Source organism: Oratosquilla oratoria, chromosome 5 (assembly GCF_046742065.1).
Source record: "Oratosquilla oratoria isolate Oo_2021 chromosome 5, ASM4674206v1, whole genome shotgun sequence".
In the NCBI taxonomy this organism is placed as follows: domain Eukaryota; kingdom Metazoa; phylum Arthropoda; class Malacostraca; order Stomatopoda; family Squillidae; genus Oratosquilla; species Oratosquilla oratoria.
Window position 1 is genome coordinate 41,038,646 of NC_134781.1, and position 7,455 is coordinate 41,046,100.

The 7,455-nt window shown below is 39.3% G+C and overlaps 1 protein-coding gene across 1 annotated transcript in view; it reads right to left on the reverse strand.

Moving 5' to 3' along the window:
- LOC143025245 (trehalose transporter 1-like protein) overlaps positions 1 to 6,932 on the reverse strand; it is an 83,811-nt gene extending 76,879 nt beyond the window's left edge. The window contains exon 1 of the mRNA XM_076184705.1: positions 6,835 to 6,932. The gene's annotated coding sequence lies outside the window, so the exon portion shown is untranslated. The remainder of the gene's footprint in view (positions 1 to 6,834) is intronic.
- Positions 6,933 to 7,455: the final 523 nt, after the last annotated feature.

Consider the following 7,455-nt stretch of genomic DNA (forward strand, 5'->3'; position numbering starts at 1 on the left):
TATTTCTTTTTCTCTATTTCTTCCCTCCATCGTCTCCTCATTGTCCACCTCCTCCTCTTGATCTTCCTCCTCCTCCTCCCAACTCCTCTTTCTCTTCCCCCTCTTCTTCCTCCTCCTCTCCTCATTGTCCTCCTCCTCCTCTTGCTCTTCCTCCTCCTCCTCCCAACTCCTTTTCTCTTCCTCCTCTTCTTCCTCCTCCTCCATCTCCTCCTCCTCCTCCCCTCCTCCCCTCCTCCTCCTCTTCTTCCTCCTCCACTTCCTTCACCTCCACTTCCTCCGCCCTAACTCCTCTTCTTGATTCTTGTGTAATTTACTTTACCTAATTCTATCCTATCCTCTTTCCTCCTCCTTCTTCTCCTTAGAATAGGGACCGAAATAGCCCTGTAAGGACTAATAGGTTTGTTGGTGTTTGTTTGTCCCCGTAACTCTTCCTACTCCTCCTCCTCTTCCTTTTTTCCTCCTTCTCCTCCTCCTACTCCTCATCCTATTCCCCTCTTAATTTTGTTCTCCTCTTTCTACTCCTCCTTTTCCTTCTTCTTCTGCTACTACATGTCGTTCTTCTCTTTCTACCTCTCCCACTGAGCTAATACGCAAGACTTTCATGTAGCCAGCTGGGTCTTCTGGAGCCAATTCTCTCAACGAATTGGTAGGTGTTCCTAATTTTTCCCATCTGGCTACCCACTCCCTTACTTTTTTTTTTTTTTTTTTTTTTTTTTCTCCAAATTCGTCCAACAGTTCTTGTCACATTTCGGCACATTCTAACAGGATCAATCGGTTTAAATCCTGATCCCTTAACCTTGACATGTCTGCGCTCTACGTAAGAGGCACGGGGCTACTAGGTTGCTAGATGGACGTGTAGTGGAGTTGCCGCTACAAGTCGTTTCGTGTGAATGGCTCAGTGGTAGCGACTGTCATGTGGCAAGTAATTGCCATTACTTATAGCGCGAGTAAACTCGCCTCGTGTGACTGCTGCTTCAGAGTTGTCACTTGACATGACGTCACGCGGTGTGATATCACGTGACATGACGTAACACGGTGGATGTCACGTGGCATGACGTCACAGGATGGATACTACCCACTACATAATGTTACATGGTGGGTGTTGTGTGATGTGACGTCATAAAATTGACATCTGTGACGTCACTTAATGGGTGAAAATCGATATGACGTCATTTTGGGCTGAATAAAACTGCCTGACAGCAGCAAAAAGAAATGCATAAATTGTTAATTGCGGTGAAATGGATATTGGAGTTAAATAAGTATTCACTGCTCTGCAGTCTCACAATGACAATGAAATACTCACTGATCACTGTCCAAATCTTAGCATCGAACCTTGTTTGGATGTCCAAGCACTTAGGGCAAAGGTGGGCCTAAGCGTCTTTTTGGGTTTGTGCACGTGTTACCGGATCCTCCCCCACGTACGAGGTCTTGCCACCCCCCACCCCCCGTCCTCCAACTCCTCCTACCTACCTGATTCACCCACGACTCCATCTCCTTTCATCCTATACCTCCTCCTCCTCCTCCTCCTTCTCCTCTTCCTCTTCCCTTCCCCCCTTCAGTACAAGAACCCTTTGGCTGAATATTTTTTTGGAGGTCATGACCAAGGATAGAAACGCTGGTCATCACAATATACCGTCAGATTGAACGAGTTACATGAGATAACTCTTTATTCCAGGGACTTTGACTAAGGATAATAGTTGATAACAAACTGCGGCCGAAATTGAGCTAGGATCTTCTCAATTACTAATCTTATCTAATTAGTCATTGAATATGTAATTAAGCTATAAAAGTGTTACTTCACCGAGCACTTATAACTCATGACGTCACCATACTTTTGTAATTCATGATGGCATGATCTGCAGAAGCCTTACGATGTATTATTCTTGAGCCTTGCTTATCGAAGGTAGTATCATCTACTATCCTAACGAGTCACATAACCACATATAACCTGATATAACCTCACATAACTCACAAGGCCTCACATAACCACACATAACCTCTATGACCTCACATAAGTCATACAACCTCACATAACTCACATAACCTCGTATAACATTCCTGTATTAATCAAGACTCAAACTAGATTATTTCTCATCTTTATCTCTATGGATAAACAAGTGATGAGTGTCTTTTAGCTGCCTAAGTTTTCCTTCCTCCCATCGCACTTCACTCAGTCCCACGATATACCAGCTGATGTTTTTCCATTTCTTCCACCAATTTCCCAAATACATTGTCTTTTGCGTGGGTTCTCAAGATGTAAGTATAGATTCTTATCTTCCTCGGGCTGTTTAATATCTGAGACCAATATGCTTCGATACTGTTAAATCACATTTGGTGGCACACTGCCTGTAAACATACGGGACAGTGTGGCTAGACCCTTTGGTGACGATGAAACTTGTCACAATGTTGTGTCTACTTTTCATGATTTATTGAGAGCTTGTAAGAATATAATCTCACTCTGACACGCATTTTCCTGCGAGATACAAGTATTGGTACCACCTCATTCTGCATGTGCGCTGGTGGCATAGTCGGAAGCGTTCTGATCTCGCATCAAATTAGTTGTGGGTTCTAATCCGCACTCCTTTCCGATTCCCAACAGTGACTTTACCTGTCCTCACAGTTCAAGCGCGTAGTAGGGCAAAGGTGACGGCTTTGGCCGTAGCTACTCATCACCTCCTAGCTTAGGCTCCTCAACAGCACTTCCTTCAGTATATTCAGGAGAGCCCTATATAAGTATGGGGTCCACAGCGGTACACGCCATCATTATGATGCTATCCCATATATTTATGAGGAATGTCCCCATTCACCATGAAGGACGTCCCAAGTAACTAATGGCTCCTGAGACTAAGAGCGCGACCGTGCGTGCTGGTCTTTGTCTCATCTTAGGCACATCACCTATTTGATATGGATGACCCTAATAATGTGTCAATTTCCTAAACGACGTGGCTCTTGTAGTCATCAAAATACCCATGTGTGTGTGTGTGTGTGTGTGTGTGTGTGTGTGTGTGTGTGTGTGTGTGTGTGTGTGTGTGTGTGTGTGTGTGTGTGTGTGTGTGTGTGTGTGTGTGTGTGTGTGTGTGTGTGTGTGTGTGTGTGTGTGTGGATTTACCTAGTTTTATTTACCTAGTTGTAATATATGGGAAGGGGAGCTATGCTCGTGGTGACCCGTTTTTGTATCTCGCAAGATCAAGTTTGTTCTTAAATTGTTGTATTGTGTTTGCACACACTATTTCTTCATCCGATTTGTTCCATACATCTATCGCTCTATGTAGGAAGCTGTTCTCTTTCAGGTCTCTTCTGTAGTTATCCTTTTTGAGTTTCATTGCACTCTTGTTTTTCCTCTGTCCCGTTTGTTTAATAGGTCCTCTCTATCAAGGCATTCATTTCCTTTCATAATTCTGTAGATGGTTATTAGGTCCCCTCGTTCTCTTCTTTGCTCCAGGGTTAGTAATTCCATTTCGGCCAGTCTTTGTTCGTATGTTAGGTTTGCAAATGTTGGGACCAACTTTGTGTGTGTGTGTGTGTGTGTGTGTGTGTGTGTGTGTGTGTGTGTGTGTGTGTGTGTGTGTGTGTGTGTGTGTGTGTGTGTGTGTGTGTGTGTGTGTGTGTGTGTGTGTGTGTGTGTGTATTTACCTAGTTGTATTTACCTAGTTGTATTTTACGGGAAGGGGAGCTATGCTCGTGGTGTCCCGTCTTCATATCTCATTTTATCTAAACTATTTTTAAATTAATGTATTGTTTTTGCCCACACCACTTTCTCATCTAACTTGTTCCAACTGTCTATTACTCTGTGAGGAAAGCTGTTCTTTTTCACATCTCTTCTATAGCTGTCTTTCTTGATTTTCTTTCCGTGTCCTCTTGTATTTCTATCATCCCATTTTATCAGATTCTCTCTATCAATAATTTCTATGCCTTTCATGATTCTGTAAATAGCTATCAAATCTCCTCTCTCTCTTCTTTGCTCTAGTGTCTGTAGTTCAAGTTTTGCTAGTCTCTCTTCATATGATAGTTTTGAGAGTGTTGGTGCCAATTTTGTAATTGCTCTTTGTATTCTTTCAATTTTTTTATACATTTATTTGTACTTGGTGACCACATCGTTGCTACATATTCCAATCTTGGTCTTATCAGAGTGATTAGAATTTTCTTCACCATTTCTTCATCCAGGTATGTAAATGGCACTTTGATTGTTCTTATTAAATTATAAGTTTCTCCAAAAATCTTATTTATATGTTTCTCAGGTGACATATTATTCATAACAATAACTCCCAGGTCCTTCTCATTTTCTACTTTTTTTTATTCCTTCTTCTCCCAATTTATATGATCCTGTTATTCTGTTTTTGCTTTTTCCAAATTCCATTATACTACACTTTTTAGTGTTGAACTCCATCTCCCACTTCTTACTCCATTCCCATACTTTATTTAGATCACTCTGTAGTGACTCACAATCTTCTTCCGTGTTCACTTTTTTTTTACTAGTTTTGCATCATCTGCAAAGCTCATATAACTTTTAATTTCTTCATCCATGTCATTAATATATATATAGCAAAGATTATTGGGGCCAGAACTGTTCCTTGTGGAACACCGCTTATTACTTCATCCCATTTTGAGTATTTGTCTCTTATCACTACTCTCATTTTTCTTCCTTGCAAAAAGTCTTCCATTCATTTAAGCAGTTTGTCCTGTATTCCTCCTTCAGTTTCTAATTTCTTAAGCAACTTCTTATGTGGTACTTTGTCAAAAGCTTTTTTTTAGGTCTAGAAATGCACAATCAGCCCATCCATCTCTTTCTTGTATTATATCTATTAGCCTTGAATAGAAACATATTAAATTGGTGACGCATGATCGTCCTTGTCTGAATCCAAATTGCCTTGGATTTAGCACGTTTTTTTTTTTCTAAATATTTTACCCATTTACTTTTGATAATTCTTTCACAAATTTTTGCTATTGTACTTGTTAGAGAGACTGGTCTATAGTTGGTAGGGTCTTCTTTATTTCCCCCTTTATATATAGGTACTATATTTGCTTTTTTCCAATCTTCTGGAACTTTTCTTTCTTTCAAGGAACTGTTTATTATGCTATGTATTTTGTCTGCCAGTTCATTCCTGCATTCTTTCAAAATCCAGTTTGCTATTTCATCTGGTCCATGCGATTTTCTGACATCAAGATTACTCAAGTGTTTCATTATTTCATTCTTTGTTACTTCTATTTCTTTCATAGGGGAGACTCTCTTTCCATTCGATCTCTTCAGGTTGTATGTTCTCCCTTGTAAACACTGATTTAAAATGCTTGTTCATAATTTTCGCCATTTCTATTTCCTCTGTGTGTTCAACTCCTCCGTGTCTTAATTTCTCCAAATATTGTTTGTTTTTCAGTTTGTTGTTTACAAATCTGTAAAATAGTTTTGGTTGATCTTTACTTTTTTCTATGACATCTTTTTCATATTTTCTCTTTCCCTCTCTGCATGCTTGTACATATTCATTTCTATAACAAGTATATATTTTCCATTTTTCGGGTCTTTTGTATTTTTCCATTTGGTCCAAGCCTTGTCTCTTTTGTCTTTTAATTCCCTACAACTTTTGTTGTACCAGCACTTTACATATTCTTTTTCTTGTTTTTGTCTTGGGACATACTTTTCCACTCCCTTTTTATAATTTTTTGTCAAAATATTCCATTTCTCTTCTACTGTTGTATCTTCTTTGTGTATTCTTTCCCAGTTTTCATTTTGAAAGAATTCTCTTATTTTATAAAAAAAAAAAAAAATCATACATCAATCTTCCTTTTCTATATTGTTCATTTCTTTTCATGTATTTTTTTTTAATTTAGTTCTAGTTCTATCAATATGTGGTCACTTTTACTTATTGGTGCCTGGTATTCTATCTTTTCCACTATTTCAGGTTCTGATGTGATTACTAGGTATAGTCTCGATGGTTCTTCTTCATTTCTATACCTAGTGTTCTCCTGAATCCATTGTGTCATTGTGTGGTCAATAATCATCTCAAGTAGAACATTTCCCCATGAGTCTTCTCCACCCTTTACGGTCATCTCTTCCCAGCAGATTTCTTTGCAATTAAAGTCGCCCATCATAACTATTCTTCCTCCATCTTCTATTATCTTGTTTAATGTTATTCTTGTGTCTTCTAACATACTTTTATGTTCACTCTCTTCCCACGAGGCTGTTTTTGGGGGCACGTAGTTTATTACAAACTTTCTGCTCTTCTTATCTCTGTCTTCTACTTCTATCATAATCATCTCTACTCTATTCTTTCCATATGTGACACTCTTCACGTTTATATCCTTCTTAGTCAGGAACATAACTCCACCCCCTTGTTTTATCTCTCTGTTTCTAATCCAATAATTATATGCATTGTGTCCTATGCTGTTGGGTGGTAGTGGACCTTTTAATTTTGTCTCTACAATTCCCATTATGTCCGGTTCTTTTTCCTTCAGATATTCGTTCAGTTCATTCAGTCCTGTTATTAATCCATCTATATTTGTGTAGGACACTCTTAACGTTCATTGTGTGTGTGTGTGTGTGTGTGTGTGTGTGTGTGTGTGTGTGTGTGTGTGTGTGTGTGTGTGTGTGTGTGTGTGTGTGTGTGTGTGTGTGTGTGTGTGTGTGTGTGTGTGTGTGTGTGTGTGTGTGTGTGCGTGTGTATGATTGTTTATGTGTGTTAAACCGACAGAAGAGTACATTGTATGTACACATATATTTTTCCCTTTTTGTAAGCTGTTAGGGGGCTACCATTTCAAACCATTTACAAACTTTAACAAAAGATTATGATAAACTATCTAATTATTCTAGGACTTGGAACATAACTTTTCTTAACAACTCACCACCCTGGGAATCCTGTAGCTCCTGAAAGGCATGTCGAAATGTTTCTGAACGTAAATTAAATCACACGCACATGGAATCTGTAATCCTTTTGCAAAAGCTGTAAATGAAATTATCTCTGTCTGGGCTGGAAGCCTGAAGTCCCTCCACGCTGCCGGGAGAAAGAGTGAACAGATTGTACTGCATACCGCGCTGTCGGACATACGACTATCCCCTTTCAAAAAGTTTGAACTAGTTATACACATTTTTCAGGATATTGTGGAGAATTCATCATCAGAAGTAGACTGTAATATTTCTGCTTTGAATTAGCTAGAATATCAATCAGGATTTTATTAAAAATAGGATAAATGATTCAAAGAGAAAGAAGGAAATTGTATTAGTGCTATACCCCGTCTGAGGTATTGGCTGCATGTTATTGTGGCAAAGTAGCATGCAGTTGATACTTTAGGGTCTATATGGGGCGCCCCTACGGAACAGAGTCACACATCATTTTATCTGTGATAGAGGAAAACTCTGTACATAGAGAAACGATGACACTTTTATACTATGACTGTCCTTCCGTTATGCTGTCCCCCAACCCCTTGTTACAGTCCTGTACCATTTCTCTAAATATTCATTTCCTT